The sequence below is a fragment of the Myodes glareolus genome, chromosome 4, assembly GCF_982192425.1.
Source record: "Myodes glareolus chromosome 4, mMyoGla1.1, whole genome shotgun sequence".
Lineage (NCBI taxonomy): Eukaryota > Metazoa > Chordata > Mammalia > Rodentia > Cricetidae > Myodes > Myodes glareolus.
The window spans coordinates 71204523-71221186 of NC_142029.1; the positions used below are offsets into that span (position 1 = coordinate 71204523).

The following is a 16664-nucleotide window of genomic DNA, read 5'->3' on the forward strand; positions in this document are numbered from 1 at the left end:
ACCTCAGGTTACCCTCTACCTCCTCCAAATATTAGAATTGTTTAGCAATCTGGGTTTTTAAAATTCATTTTAAATGGATTAAATCTCTCTTTCTCTCTCTCTCTCTCTCTCTCTCTCTCTCTCTCTCTCTCTCTCTCTCTCTGTGTGTGTGTGTGTGTGTGTGTGTGTGTGTGTGTGTGTGTACATACACATGTGTGTTGGTATCCAAAGAGTCCAAAAGAGGGCCACAGGTCTCTTGGAACTAGAGCTACAAGCAGTTGCGAGCTGCCTGACATGAATGCTCAGAACCAAACTCTGGTCTTCCACAAGAGCAGCAAATGCTCCTCCATCCCTCCAGCCCCAGCATTCAGCTCTTATTGCCTCCTTTTCTCATTCATTTCTCCAGTTTCTTCCTCCCTCATGACATCTATTGCTATGGACTGATGTCATTCCCCTGTCCATGAATTTTCAATTGTCTAGACTTCCATCACAATTGACTCTTTAACACTACCCTTCAGACAATCTAGAGACATCTCAGATTTACCATGCTCCAAACTGCACTTTCAGGCCCTCCTTCAAACTCCTCCCAATCTGTCCTCTTCATTTTAGTAAATGCTATCACTTCCCACCCTGATTTCTAAAGGTAGTAACACAGAATTCCTTCTTGACTGTACCAAATGCTGTCTACCTCCAAAGTACGCCTAATTTCTGTCTCCACAGATACTCGGCTCAGATTTGCCCTCCTTAAACAAATGTTTAGCAAACAAATAGGAAACACATTACTATGTTTGCCTACTTGAGAAACTCTGGGACAGGTTGCTGGGAGTTTTAAGATCTGAGAAGTTCGTACCGTTGCCAGTAGGATTATAAAACAGTAGAGCTAAAGAATGCTAAAAATGAGTTGGGCAAAACTTTTCCTAGCTCTTGGAATGGACAGGGAATTTACCTGAAACAGATAAGAACCCAGGGTCCAGAATCCTGTTAAGTCTCTGTATTTAGGTGAGTGGGAAGGAATGATCTCAGAGGGCAGAGGGCAGCAATGAGGCGGAATGTTCACAGGCTAAAACCTTCCCAGCTGGGCCAAAATAAATAGTTTCTCATCAGAAAGTGATTTCTTCATGTGTTTGGTCTCAATAACAGAAAGATGACTAATACAAAGGACATGGCATTGAAACCACTGTTCCACAAAACAGAAAGGATTGCAGGGAAGCAGTCTTCTCTTAGACAAGGACTTAGGTGCCGTGACCCTGGAGAGTTACTCCCTAGAGGTCTGCGTGTCCCCAAGGGTGGCACATTCCAACATACAACCATACTCAAAATTAATAAGCTGCATTTTGTTGTTGCTGTTTTTAAGGCAGCTGACCTGGAGCTATCTACCTTGGCTATACTTGAATTGGTTCTCTACAGCTGGATTACATGCACACAGTACCATGTCTGGTCACTGATGACAATTAAAAAAAATCTATCAACACTGGTAGTTTAAAAACACTAATTCTAAGTTTATTTTTAAAGATTTATTTATTTATGCATCCGTATATGTGGGTGTATTTGCACATGAATGTGCGGGTCTGCATGCCAGAAGCGTACTGAGTGCTCTTTTCCGTCTCTCCACATGGATTCCCTGAGGCGAGGTCTATCCCTAAACCTCAGCTACTGCCTTCTGGGAAGTAACCTATCTCCACCCATGTCAAAACCGGGGTCATAGAAGTGTGAGGTTGCCAGCCTTACCACACACTGGTTCTCGACTCAGGTTGTCCTGACTTCAGAGCACCCTTAAACCACCAAGTGTTCATTTTTTATTCCTAAAAGTATAGAGGACTCTATTACGTGGAAGGTTTGAAGAATAACTTTCCACTAGAAAAGGTACTTTTTGGTTAAAAAAATAAGTTTGCAGATCAGGTATCTTTAAAATGATTTTAGCCTAGTGAGCAAACCATGATGGCTGTTATATTTTGGAGTTTAATGTGTTCAGTTAATGGACTGAAAAGTTGAGAGAGATTGTCTCATTCCATCCCTGCAGTTGCTTTATGAAATGGGTGCTCTTATTATCATAAACATTCCACAGTTGACCAAGATGGGACATGGTGATATAAGTACAATAGTTTGTCCAAAGCACATAACAAAATGTGGTAGGGGCTGGTGTGGGGGCTCAGAATTAAAGGTGCTTACTGCCAAGCCTGGTGACCAGGTTTAATTCCAGGGACCCACAAGATGGAAGTCGAGAAATGACTCCTACAATTTATCCTGTAACCTCCATATGTATACTGGGGCATCTACAAGTGTGTGCCTGAGCGCATACGCACACACATGTATGCATGCGCAGACACACACACACACACATAAAACCAGTAAACAAGTAAATGAAAGAAGAAAATAGAAGTGGGAACTGGGTCTAAAGGCCTGGCTCCAGGCCAAGGCACTGACTATCAATCACCAGAGCAACGCCCTCTGAGGAGAAGACACAGAACACATGTCTGAAACATTCAGGAGAACGAGAAGGGAAAACTTCTGCATCCTGTCTGAGAGCCATCAGCTCATCCCCACACGTTCCTGGAAACTTCTGTCGTCCTCTCCTTCACAAGCCCCAAATCTCTACTTTTCTTCAGAGCTCTGTGAGCAAACAATAATGGGCAACCCAGTATTTTAGACAGAGTGGAGGGAAAATGAATGAGCCTTGATATCTCTCTCTCTCTCTCTCTCTCTCTCTCTCTCTCTCTCTCTCTCTCTCTTAGGCTGAAAAGGAACCATCTTTCTTGATAAAACCATACCCACCTCCACAGGCTTTCACTGAATCCTGAAAAGATTACTAAAAAAAGTCCCGAGGGGAAAGGGGGCATCAGTTTCTTCTCCCCAGTCAGCTCCCCATATCGGTCTTTTGGTTCCATATTAACCATACGCTGCAATAGGAAATCTGTTTTTAAGATAGTTGTGAGCCAGGCGAGTGAGATGTACAGGTGTTAGCCGTGCAAATCTGGCAACCTGAGTTCAGTCCCTGAATCCCACACATGTGCCCCAATCACCCCCAACTTGGCACACACTGATAAATAATGTCTACACATGAATTATTATTCTATTTGCTATAGCAACTCTTTGCAGGGACTTACACCGTAGGCTGTGTTATAAGCAGCCCAGAGGTATTTAAAGAGCTCTGGAGCTCATGATAGGTTGTTTATAAATATGACATAGCATGACATTTCATATAAGATACTTGAGCAGTCCTATCCTTGGGGTTTCTAGACTCAATCATCCATGGATGCTGAGGGACCACTTCACACCTGATTCCAAACTGAGGCTGTTACCTCCATCTTGCTTATGATGGGCATTATGGTCCCTCTTTCCAGTCAGGGACCAAGTAAGTAACTTGAGTGTGCTAAGATGTATTTTTGAACCCACAGTATGGCTTGATATGTTTGGTTTTTTTTCAAAAAGGAGAAAAATAAAAGCAGACATACCAGAGAGTCAAAGTGAAGCTACCACGATCCAAAAAATTTTCATGTGACCCTTGGTGCATAAAGGTGACAATGGTTGAAAAGCGCTGGCCCTTGGCTTTCTGCCCCATTGACTATCTGCTGAGTGCTACCGCAAGCGGCTCAGACCGGCGTTGCTTTTGTCTTCCAGGGCGCTGGCGGGATTTTTGCTTACACACACACACTGCTACCTCATCCAGAGTCTCCCACCAGGAAAATGGGGCAGAAAAGTGCTTCCCTGCACGGCTCTTCCTTTAGTGAGTTATTTCCAGGTCCCACCAGCCCATCTCAAGCAGCACTTTTCAGGCATCAGTTCCTGAGGTTTAGCGCTGCAAGAAATGGCGTGTGTGGGGAGGGGTGCTTATTTGAATCCAGATGAGAGCTAACAACTTGACTGCCTTCTAAAGGGCTGCATTTAAAAATGAAGTTTCCATGAAAGGAATAAACTTTACACCATCCACTCTTTATTGAGTCAGCCCCAGAACACCTAAAGTGACAGTCCTTTTAAAGCATAATTTTCACAGAGTGGTACAGAGTGCTGCGTAATAGATGTAGGCTCAGGCATCTGTAGATGAGTACTTTTATATCTTGAAGTTGGGTGGAAGGAGAAAGGAGAAGAGCAGGAGCTGGAACAGCGTTGATTCCGAGTGGCAGCTGAAACATGCCCCTGGGGATATTGTACACATTTTACACATGGACCTCAAACTCAGCTGCCTAGATATCAGAAAGGAAAATAGCTTTGTCAGTTTATAGAATCTTCAGGATAAAATCAATTGCTCAAGGGACATTAAGCTATTTTTGTCATCAAGATCAGATCAGGCTTCCCCCGCTGGAGGTCTGATGGTGTTTGTGGCATCTTATACTGTGTGTTTCCTGCTCATTTTTCTTTCCTTTCCAGGAGGGCCAGTGAGCTTCACTGGTGTCTGTGTCAGCTAGCCACATCTTACTGCAGAAGAACAACCGCAGGGGCCCGGTAGAGTTCCTTGTTAATCAACCAGGTACAAGCAATCAATTCAGCTGACGCCAGAATGTATCCTATCAAGAACAGCGCACGGTCATGAGCCAAAGGAAACTGACATTTTGCCACTAGGTGCATCACAGGTGGCTTTTGGTCAGCTGGCAAAGCTCTTGCTTCTTCTTCGGTTGGCACCATAGCTATTAGAAGGAAGATAGGACTGAAGGTGGGGGGAAGAAAGACAGGGAAATCCTGGGGACATAAAAAGTGGGAAGGAAGCCCTTCAAATTTGGAATCCGTTGAAGACTTTGCCAGCATCAGAACAAGAATTCCTTCACTGTCAGCTGCTCAAGGCCGTGCTCCCTCCCTAGCCACAAACCTGCGACCTTCTAGGAACCTCATCCAAACCTGAATTTGCAGGAAAGACATACACTGCACCCTTTGCAACCCCTACAACTGCAGGGGCTCCTGGTTATACCTTATTGGATTAAAACTCTACCTAGGCATCTCTGGAGCCATGTTATGGACCCTGCTTACCAAAAAAGATAGAAGGATTAAATTCTTCCTTAGCAATCTTTTAGGGATGAAACCAAAAGGATATTTATGGCCAACGCTAAGACAATAAATCGCTTAATTTCTCTTGGAGAAGCTATAGCCGTGTTTGGCTGTGTTTGAATTTCCCCTGCTTGGAAGCACACGCCCCCATTTGGGCATGCCTTACTTTCCAAGTACTTCTCGTCTCTCTTACTCGTGTGCTTAACTTATATTAACATATATCTAATAAAACTTCTAACTCTGCTTTACCATACTAGCTATGTCTTCAATTCCTTTCAGCACTGAAGCCAAGCATCCTGGTTTGGCCTGAGCTGAGGTCCCTAAAAATCTAAGGGAACTCCCCAGGCTGGTGAGAGGTGGCAGTGTGGAGTTGAGTCTTTGTCCTCCTCACGCCTGGCTGACAATAACCATGAGGAGAAATAATGATTAGAAACATTGCCCCAATGTCTCATGGTACTGTTCACTACTAAGCGGCAAGCCCTGATTCAGCTCTGTCCTGACTTTCCCTTCTCCCATGCATCTTGGTATTCTGAGGCAAATTTAATTACGATGGGTTTTCCCCTGGCTTGTCACAGTCACCTTCCATTTTGTATTACTTCCTTCCAAATGCCACACAGGACTAAAAATCATTTGGAAAAACAAATCAGTCTGTTGATCCTTTGAGTAGATTTAATACTCTAGTTGAGAACAAAAGCCAAACACGTCTCAATCCTTTTATGCTGTTGGTAGCAACAGTGTAATCTGAGTTCCTGAAGAGCCGGGTCCAGATTTCTGTTGTCTAACACATTCTCATTAAAAACCACTTATCTGCATTCCTTTAAACAGGATCCTGCTCCTTTCATGATGTGGGGTTTTGTTTGCTTGCTTGTATCTACCAGAGTTCACCGGTACGCTCAACTCTTCGCCAGTCACGGTGCAAGCTTCCCATAGCCCAGCTATTATAGATGAGCCCAGGCTGTGAGAATCTCCCTCAGGAAGGGCCTTTTTGCTGGCATAAGAACAATAAGTCAGCCTCTGCAAATAGCTAACTGAGGCTTGTCCACATAATTAAGAAAACTCGAATGACAACGTAGTTCACAGCATAGAGAGGCCAGGGTTTTCACTGAGTCTTATCCACGCGGAAATGTGAAGAGTTACTCCACTCTTCTCGCTGTAAATTATTGCATAGCACTGCTTAAACCATAACTTTAGAAATTTCTTCCTAAACCGGACAGGGTAGCCCATGGCTATATCCCAACACTCAGCAAATAGAGACAGAAGGATCAGAAGTTCAAAGTCACCCTCAGGTACACAACAAATTCTAGACCACCTGACCTGCATGACTCCCTCCTGCTCCGTGTGTGTGTGTGTGTGTGTGTGTGTGCGCGCGCGCACGCGCGTGCACACATCTCAAAAAAATCCATTTCTTTCTTTCTGTATCTTTAGGACTTGGAATATAGATAAAGCCCTTGCCTAGCATGGGGGTTGGGAGTTGAGGGGCTAGGCTCAATTACCAGCACTACAAAAGTAACAAATGGTCTACATTGTTGGTATGTCTCAGTTTCCAGAATATTTTTTGGTTGTGATTTTGGACTGCTCACTTTGCTCTCACAGAAGTCTGCAGTGAACCGTCTTGTTCACACTTGCTTGTGAGCATTTACACGCTTTTCAGAGTATATGATAAGGATGTCACCAAGGATGACTCGCCATGGCCTATGGGAGAGATTGTCAAAGTAATCTCCAGTTTACACTCCGCAGCAGTGGGTGTATTAGAGTGCCCTTGTCCCCTCCTTATCAGCACTTGACTCTCCAGAGTTATTTATTTATCCTGCCTGCTGTTGGGGGAATTTCCACATTGTTTCTAGTGTCTCTGGTGTTTAAAAGGCCTGCTGTAAGTGGTGTGAACAATGGAGAAGAGTGTGCTCAGTGAGCCCCATTGACCATGGTGAAAACAACTGGTTATCATGACCTGGGCTTTCATGACTGTGCTTAAAAAAGACTGATTGGTATTTTGACCAGTTTCATAAAACAGAATCTCTTCCCCTTCTTCTACAATCCTAGGCTCCCATTATTCAGATTTATGAATGAGGGGCTACCCCTGAGCAAATGTCAAGACATACTCCCATCTGAATGGGAAAGGCGTCTGCTGAGAAATGGGAAGGCTGGCATTAGATAATGAACACCCTTGAAGATATTTCCAGTTACTGGGGTGGGGCTCAAGATTTGGTCACTTGATGGAAATAAATCTGGAAGATAGGCAGGGATGCCCACAAAGGAGCCCTGTGGGGATGAACCCTGCCTTTGAGAGCAACCGCATCTCCTGAGAGAGCCCAGTTAATTAGTCACATTTTAATCTGTGTTGGTTTTCCCGGCGTTACCTTTGAGCCTGTTAGCGAAACCTCTCACGAATTTGACCTTGTTTCACCTCTGCTAGGGGAAATGAAGAAGCTTGTCTTAAGTTCACCCAAGGTCAAACTGTAAAGAAACAGGAGTGATCTCAGAAACAAAGATGGCAGTCACTGTGATTCGTGCCAAGATGCCAAGAAGATGAATCTTGAAGGGACCAAAATCCAGTTGTCAAATCCAACATCCTTCTCTCACGCAGAGATTCTACGTCTGTGTCAGACAGCTTCCGATAACTGCAACAGATGCCTGAGATGGGCCCATCTAAGAAGAGGAACTGGGAGACGGCTCCGCTGGTACAGCGCTTACTGTGCAAGATGAGGACCTGAGTTCAGATCCCCATGGAAAGGTCGCATGCAGGGGTGCAGTTCTAGCCCTGGGAAGAAGGAGATCACGGATCCATGGTATCTCCTGATTAAGTAAGCTCCATGTTTTGAAAGAGGCTTTGTTTCAAAAAATAAAGTAGAAACTGTGTGAGTTACTTTTCTCAAGCTGTGATAATATCCGACAAGAAGCAACTTAAAGGAAGAAGGGTTTCTTCTGGCTTGGGTTCTGAAGAGGGACGGTCCGTGATGGCAGAGAAAGCATGGCAGTACCCCCACATACGAACCGTGTGTGTACATACAACACATGTACATAAAGAAGAGGAATGCTTTCTTTGGGGCTGACAGTTCTAGAGTCTGCAATGGAGTGTGTGCTCCGGGGTCCATGGTGAGGCAGCACACCCCAGTGAGTAGTGTGTAAATGTAAAGCCAGTCATTGTTATAGAATAAAGCTCATGGTGACCCAGAAGTGAAAGCAGAGATGAGGGAGGGAGGCATCCATCATCCTTCTAGGTTATACCAGCTGTGGTATTGCTAAGCAAAGGACCAAACCTTTGGGAACATTCTAGAATGCTAATTGCCATTGTAACTTGGCAAGCTTTGATTAAGGGTCTTTATTTGGGTTTATTACATAGATTTCCTTACATAGGCTGATGTAGTAGTAGGGTAAGTTCTGCATCACACAACTGTGAATAATCCCTTTATCCTATTATTTCCAGTGCAGCGGCATAAAGACACAGAAAGAAAAAGATCTTTAAAGTTTGGCAAAGTTGAGCTCAAGTTTGGGTAAGTTTGTGACCTTGGAAAAATTCCTTAAGCCTCCAGTTCTCCAACTACATAATAAAGGTAATGAGGCTGCCTTACAGTTAATTGAATTATGTAGGAAAAATTACACAAAAGCACTTAGTATGTTGCTAGAACACAAAGACATAAAAGAAACACCAGTGCCCTGACTGCCCATCCCCTGTGCTCTACGGCCGACTTTCCCACAGTCCTAGTACCTCTGTAACTCCCAACTGGGGTCAGGAGCCCCTTGGGCAGGTCTCTGGGCAACAGACCCTCTGTGAATCTCCATCAAAGTTGACCTCTCCCTTATCAAATTTCTGATCATATCTCTACCATGGGTAATCAGTGGTTTAGAATGATGAACTCAGCGTTGTATTCCTTTACCCAAAGAAATAACTGCTGTTGGTGAATTTTAAGCCACACTTCCTGTACACTAGGGAATGCACTCTCTGGGTGCTCAGTTTAATTGACGCTCTCTTCTACCCTGAGGGTAACTGCCTCACCTTTTGACCCAATGACCCTTAGGACCTAGCAATGGAATTATGAATAGTCTTGACCCTCAGTGGCTCCAGTAGCTGGTCACTAACACATCTCTCAGTTTCCATTTCAAATGTGCCTCAAGGGCAGTTTCTCTTCCAGGCAGAGAGCCAGCCTCTGATAAAGAGTGAGTGAGGTCTCAACCTTACACATGGACACTCGGCAAGCTGGGAAATTTCTCCCCTCAGGCAGGACCAGTTCAGGGGGATAGTGGAGATCTAACGGGTTTAACCTCTCACCTTGGCCGTCTGTCTGTAGGGCAGCAAGATCTGAGGTAATTCCTGTTTCCACTCTTGACACTGTTCTTTGGCCATAGGTGGCTGCCGGCCGCTTAGGGCTATCAGTCTGACATATTTCTCTAGTTCTGCATGACTAAAATACCATTTAAATCTTTTCCCAGCATTTCTCAAACCATGTGAGTATTACCAAGCATGAAATTATCAACTAAAAACTCAATTTTGAGAAGCTGGCTCTTTGGGAAAAAAAAGAAAGAACATCTCTTCCTGTTAGTGCAGAGATTTGCTTTTTTTAAAAAAATGTTTCTTTCATAATTTAGTTATTGTGTGCTTCTTAATCTTTGGAGATTAGGCTGAATTTTTCACCTAGACTCCAATTTGCTCATAAATCTCTTCATTTGGCTTAATTTAAATGTTTTGGCCAACTTCATGGTTTAATAACGAGAAGTCAAATTGGAGCCTTAATGACTCCTAAGAAAGGAATTTTCATTTTGTCTGGAATTAAAGGAGCTGTTAAGGGGGCAGACTTCCCGCCAGACAAGCTGCTACTACCTCTGCTCACGGGTGCCAAAGGCAGCGAGATGTTATATGTTGCTTTACACCCAGGGTAATTCTCCAATCTGATTACTTGAAAATCCTTCAAAATCCAGCCCTGCTTCCAGCCCCCTGGTTACTGCGCCCTATGGATCAGCTATGAACTCTGCATTGAAGGCAGGCCACCTGAGAAGCACCCAGCTCCCCCGTGAGCACCTCACGTGCTACCCATCAGAGCCAAGGCAAGTGACCCAACTCCAGTGCAAGTTGTGTATTGGGGGCCCTGAGACTTCAATTATCAGATAACTCGGCAGTAGAGGGTACTATTTCAGCACTTTGACCAGAGCAGCCTTCATTTAAGAGAGCTCTAAGAAGTTTTTAAAGCCCCCTTTCAGTAAGCTTACCACTGGAGAGAGATATCCACTTCATGGCTACGTAGCTTCAAATTTCCTCTTATTCCAGAGCTGAGAGGAAATACTAGCTGGGCAGTTTCCCTTGTGAAGAAGGAGGTGCCCTGGATTCTTTGGCTTGTAGAGACTATAGTGGGTCCTCTGAGACGCGCCATGAGAGACCGCCTGGCACCAGGCATAAGAATGGGAGCTGGGTTGTGTTGTATAGACTGACCCATTCTGCTGTGGACTCACTGGATGGGTGGAGAAAGAGAATCTCACATTCTTCAAGTACGCTCTTGGTCGAGTTTTCCAAGCCAAGCTTTCTTATCACACGTCCTTCTAAACAAGGATTGTCCTAGGATTTCCCAAGCATCATCGTGAGCTTCACTTTTCTCACAGGTTGTAAAATAACTCAGGAGTAAAAAGCTTGCTTTATAGTGTGTGTGTGTGTGTGTGTGTGTGTGTGTGGTGTGTTTATGCATGTATTGATTGGTGATTGAGTCAGAAATCCATTCCTCATCATCACACATGTGAGTCTTATTCCTCAGGGTCCTCAGGTTCCTTTCCAGAGGTGTGTGTCCCCTCTGTTCACTGATAACCACACTGGGTAAGCCTTATCTGTATGTACCTACCTGCAGTAAGAACACACTGACCCTAAAACAGTAGAAAGAGAAGAGAAGAGAGAGAAAGAGAGAGAGCGAGCATTGTTGGATACTACTGACATTGGGTAGGTTTTAGGTTTTGTTTGTTTTGTCTCCTTTTTGAATTTTCCCTTTTTTCTTTGTTGAATATGTTTACTACTTAACTGATTTTTTTTCTTTAAGAACTTAGCATACGGATTAACTGGTGCACCAGTGGAAGGTTCACAGAACCAAATAAAGAGTCAGAGTCCAATGAGTGGTGTGGTGCGTGTGTCTCTCCGACGGTGACTGCTGTGCTCTGGACTCGTTGTTGTCTAGGCAGAAACATGTGCTCAGAGGACATCCAAGGACCATGCCTAACAACAGCACACGTTCTTGTTGACTCCCGGGTTTATTAGGAGGTGGCATGCCCCCTGCTATTATGCCTTTTACAGCCCGGTCTTTTGATACTTCTATGATTTGGGAACTGTGTGCGTTCTATTTATTCAGTGAGAACGCACTCTGTGTCATGTTACTTCCCCTTGCTCTGCAGTTTGTACACAGATGGATCCCATATCTGATAATAGCAGCTTAATGTTGGCCTGAAAGGACTTTTATGAAAAATAGTAATGACTTCAGTTTGTTTGGCTGGATTTTGTGAGACCAGTTTTTCTACATAGCCCAGACTTAGAACTCTCTGACCTTCTAGTTGTTCGTTTTGGATGCTGGGCGGCGGGGGTGATTCTTTAGGTGCCATTTCCCTCACTTGGGTTTTTGGTTTGTTTGTTTTGTTTTGAGCAGAGCCCCTCACTGGCCTGAAACCCACCACGTAGGCTCGTCTGGCTGGCCGGTGAGCCCCAGAGATGTATCTGCTTCCCTCTCCCCATCACTGGGGTTATACACATGCACTAACTACCACACATAGGATTTTTCAATTCTTAGGATCAAACTCAGGACCTTGTGTTTGAGAGAGTGAGCCCTTTGCTGACCAAGCTAGCTCCCTGGCCCACAGCTGCTATTACTAGCATAGCTGTCTGTATATAACCATCATCACCATGCTACCAACTAACTTTCAGGAAAACTGACTTCCAACCAAATATAAGAATTACCTATGAAATAGGCCACATCATGTTAAGCTGTTAGCCAAAGGGTCCCATAGAGCCTCCGAAACACCACAGGCTATTGCCAAGTCTATTAGTTACTTCCACAATCTGATGGTTGGGCCCTATTGCTGAATATACAACTTACTCTTGTTACTGGATATGGAGAAATCAAGCAGGCAGGAGCTTCACCCCTACTCACTAGCATTCACAGTGCTGAAAGGTACGCTGCGTGCTACCAGAGAGAAAGTAATCAACAGTTTAACCCAGCTACCAGTACTGCAACCCACAACTGCAAGACGTACTGGTGCAATTGTGGTAAAAAAGTAAACAGCCACTTTTTTTTTATCAGATTTATGGCCCACTCCATGAAGTGAAGCCCACACATGATAAATGCTAACGTGGCCAAGAACCTGAGCCTAGGTCGGTTATAGATGCTAGGACAAAACCTACTACTATTTTTCTGCTAGGTGAACATAGCCATAAAACGACGCCTAATGGCGCAGTGTTTTATTCACAGATCTGAGCATCGCCCTCCTCTCACCAGAGAAGCTGCGTCTTGCAGTAGGTGGTGGTTAATACAGAGACTCACAACCGGACTGTGTGTAGACAGAGAGAAACCGGGGAACACTCAGCTCAAAATGGGATGTTTTATGAAAAGCCCTCCGAAAAGACAGTAAGAACCAGAGGGGATGGATGGTTCCAAGAAAGCAGAAGCTTCCAGACACAACAGGACGGAGGCATATACATGCTCATGGAGACTGTGGCAGCACAGACCAATGCAGGTTCAAACCAGACAAAATGTCAGCATTAGATAGGGAAGTGGACACAAAGTCTACATTCTAGGGCAGGCCACATGTTCAGGAGTAGTTGCCCAACCCAAAAGGGAGTCTGTGTTTCGTTGTGTGTGCTTTTTGTTTTGTTTTGATTTTTTGTCTTACTGGTGTTTTCTAGTTTATTTATCTGTTTTAACTTCCAATTTTAAGTTTTTCCCTTTTATTTTAAGAGTGAGAGAAAGAACATGAAATTGGACAAATAGAGAGCTGGGGAGGATCTGGGAGGAGTTGAGGTAAGAAAGAACATGACCAAACTATACTGCATAAAATGCACTTAGATTAAAAACATTACAAAAGGAAGAAAAATCGCCGATGCTGTAGTTAATCTGTATCTGGCTACATTAACTTCCATATTCTGGTGACAGGTGAATGCATTGCTTTGTTCCCGTCTGCTGTCTGTCTCTGAGCAGCACGGATCATCGACTCCAGCAACTATACCAGATAAAGCCTCCCACATTTTCCTACTTAACGCATCCATCTTCGCACCTCTTGGCTGGACCACAAGTGTCCCCTCTTCACTCCAGGATAAGCATAGAATTCAGTAAAGGCTCATTACTTAAAATTTATAGAGTGGCATTTTTAGTCTCAATGGCTTGGGTGTGGTCCTAATGGCCAATATGAAGCAACCAACCACTGGAGAACCTTCCAAACACTTAAGTCAGACGGCAGGCTTAGATCTTTAAAGGCCACCCACAGGTGTCCATAGATTTTCTTCTCTGATAACTGATCCTGACTTTCTTACACTGGGGAGGAATATCAAAGCCGCTGGACGTTCACTTCCACTAAAAACTGTCTTGGCTGAACTCATATAGCTCTACTCAAACAACAAACCTTCATGGTTATTAATAATGAAAAACATTGTGACAGACCTTAATAAAAAAGCTCTTCTAATACAATTCCATCTCTTAAGTGATATATATTTGTGAGCATTATAGAGGCAAATTACATCAAAAGCAAATGCAAAACTATCAGGGACAAACAGAACGGCAGCGTCGGAGAGATTTATCTACATCACCAACAAAACACAGAAGTCCTAGCTGGTTAAAAAGAAAATGAGCTAATGTGGCCCCTTGCCAAGGCTCTGTCCTTTCTGGAGCATTCTACCCAGGTGAGCTCAGATGACGTGGTGCTGAAGGACTGGTCCCAGTTCCGCAGAGAACAAGAACTTTGCCCTTGACCTTGGAGTTGGAGCCTGGCCTTTCCCTGGCTACAGAACTCCGGGAATGATATTTCACTTTCAGAAGCTTTTGTTTGCCAGCCTGGAAATAATAGGATCTAGCTCGCAGGGAGCTGGAAGGGGGCGTGCATGAACAAACGTGTTCACTGTACAGATTGTATCTAGGAAACACCGGTTCTTCATCGGTCTCTCTTTTCGTCCATCTAAACACCAACGCTTAAGAAAAGGGCAGCATTTACTGAACTTGTCAACATGGGCCAGGCCTCCCCTTACAAACACTTGAAATGCTAGGTCTATAATTTGCTGTCTTTCAAACCACAGTGCTGTGTTCATGTGTTAAAGCAAACCACCAAGGGGAAGGAGGTCTTTTCCTAGTGAATACAGAGGTCCTGGGGATTGATTTCAATTGTTTTGATAAAGAGCACTGTTTCTGAGCAAGCGTCACCCTGATGGACTAGCCATTAAAATAGATAGTCCATAACCCAAGTTTGGATAATTTCATCTGGGGTTTCTTTTTCTTCCTTTTTTAGGATAATGAGGGGAGAAGAGAGAAAGCTGGCTGATTTTCTCAGAACAGGTTGAAAAGTCAGCAGACTGGATTTCTGCAGCCTGTGTGGAAGACAGGCAGACAGGAGGAAATAAACATTCCCTCCGACCCTCTGAGCAGACTCCTAGCCGCCTGCAGGTATTATCATCTTGCTTTCCCCACAGGCCTCATGCCCAGGAAAATGAATGAAGTCACATTTTTGCTTGCTGTAAATTATTAAGCTGTTCTTGGCTTGGCCACTAGGAATCAAGGGCGCATTAGCATTTCCCTGCCACTCACTTTCACACTCGTGGCGTTTTTTGTGTATTTGCTCCCTGTCAGATTTACCACATTCATTCATGCATTCATTCATAGGAAGCAAGTACGGGCTGGGATTCCTACCCCCTGCGACGGAATGAAAGGCATGTTTCTCGGTAGTCCTGAGGGTCTTGATGGAGAAGGTGGGAGGAAGGGGGACAGCATGTGTCATGCACAGGGCAAAGCAGGAAGCCAGAGAGATCATAAAGGGAAGCTCAGAGTGGTCCAGAAAGAGAGAGATGGTTCTCTCTACCCTGGATGCTCTCATTGGGGAAATAGTATTCAAGCCAGGGCTTAAATATTGGAGAACTTTGGCCATGCAAAGACGGCCCCATAAGCAGGTAGGAACTACCAGAGCAAAGGCAGGAGGAACAGTTTGGATCCTTGCAGAGGGATCCTTGCGTAGAGGGGACAGGAAGTGAGAAACTGTCAGAAGGCTGAGATCAAGGAGAGCCTTGGCTTATCCTCAAACAACAGCAGCTCCAACAACTCTGCTGGTCCATCCCATTAAACACAAACCAGACTATCTGAACTAAAATGTTTCTGAATTCTCTATCTTCTTACCAGTCGGAACACTCAGCCTTTCCTAAGCCCGTTGCTGGGCTGGTTTGACAGTGGGCTCCTGCCTGGAATGGGGGAAGCTGTGCATGAGTCTGGGGTGGAGAACCTGTGCTCTGCTCCTCTCCTCGCTGACGACGTTCAGTCACACCACCTCAAACCATTCTACCAGGCTGCTCGCTCAAACTGGAGGAGCGGTGAGCTTCAGCTGGCGAGGGCAGCAAGCTGTCGGCTTTAAGAAGTCAGCTCAGGCATGGCGTCACTCAACTGAGAAGAGGGAAAACTACCTCCCGCTGCACGAATCGGCATGGACATTAAGCTCAGAAATAAGTTACGCTGAAGGCTATTAAATAGGAACGAAGTGGTTGAAAGGCAAAAGTCTAGCCCAACTATGTTGCCCAGAAGCAGCGGTTAAAGGCTCGAGTGCTAAGAGGTTGTTTTCATTGTGTAAGAACCAGCACATCTGTCTGGGTTACACTACCATGTGCACTCACACTCACTTACAAACACCACCCTCCAACTTTCCCACATATGCATTTACCCCACACCGACACCCTGGAAAGAACCTACATTGGCTGTGTTAAACGGCCACACACACTGAGTACTCCCACACCCCAACACATGCTCTTACACTATCCACACACACTACACATATGCTAAGCCCGCCAGACCACATTCCATACATGCCACACACATTACAAGGACACGTACTACACACTCACACCTGCACACTCACGTATACCCTTTAAATCCATTGTCAGGACCCTACTCACCTATGCTAAACTGCTCTCCACACACACACACACAACATACTCACACCTCATATACACATTGACGTGAACCTGCATGTGTTGGCTAATACACACAGAGAGAATGTAAATATATCACAGGCACAACACTTTTACACACCTCATAGTCACACATACCTTACGGACAGGCACAAGGACAAAAACCTTCATGATTTGGTAAATTGCTCCACATGCCATACTCAGTGTGCATGCGTGTGTGCACACATACAGACACATACACACACACACATACACACACACACACCACCACCACCAGGTTGGAGTTTATAGAAAATGTATATGTGGGAGGGTGAATAAAAAAATTAAAAAACAAAAAGTAACTTTGTCTCCTGAAGAACTATTTTTATCTGATCCTCTCTCAGCTAGTTTGAAGTCTCGTCACACAAGAGCTGGTGGGTACACAGTCACAGTCTCTTGGTAACGCTGGCCTGAGCCGTTTGCCTGCCTGTGACTTCGCAGCTTTGCTATTCACATTTGGCCAAGCTGCCATGATTTAAAATGCTTCTCAGCCCACTCGGTACTCTAGGATTACAGATGATGCGGAAACAGAAGTTACGTTCTCTTACTTTTAATG

The 16664-nt window shown here is 44.6% G+C and overlaps 1 long non-coding RNA gene across 1 annotated transcript; it reads left to right on the forward strand.

The window, feature by feature from the left end:
- Positions 1-7324: 7324 nt before the first annotated feature.
- Positions 7325-16392, forward strand: LOC125389098 (uncharacterized). Its single transcript, XR_007228391.3, has 4 exons — positions 7325-7757; positions 8381-8447; positions 9871-14564; positions 15291-16392. It is a non-coding gene; the product is annotated as an uncharacterized LOC125389098 (long non-coding RNA).
- The last annotated feature ends 272 nt before the right edge of the window (positions 16393-16664 follow it).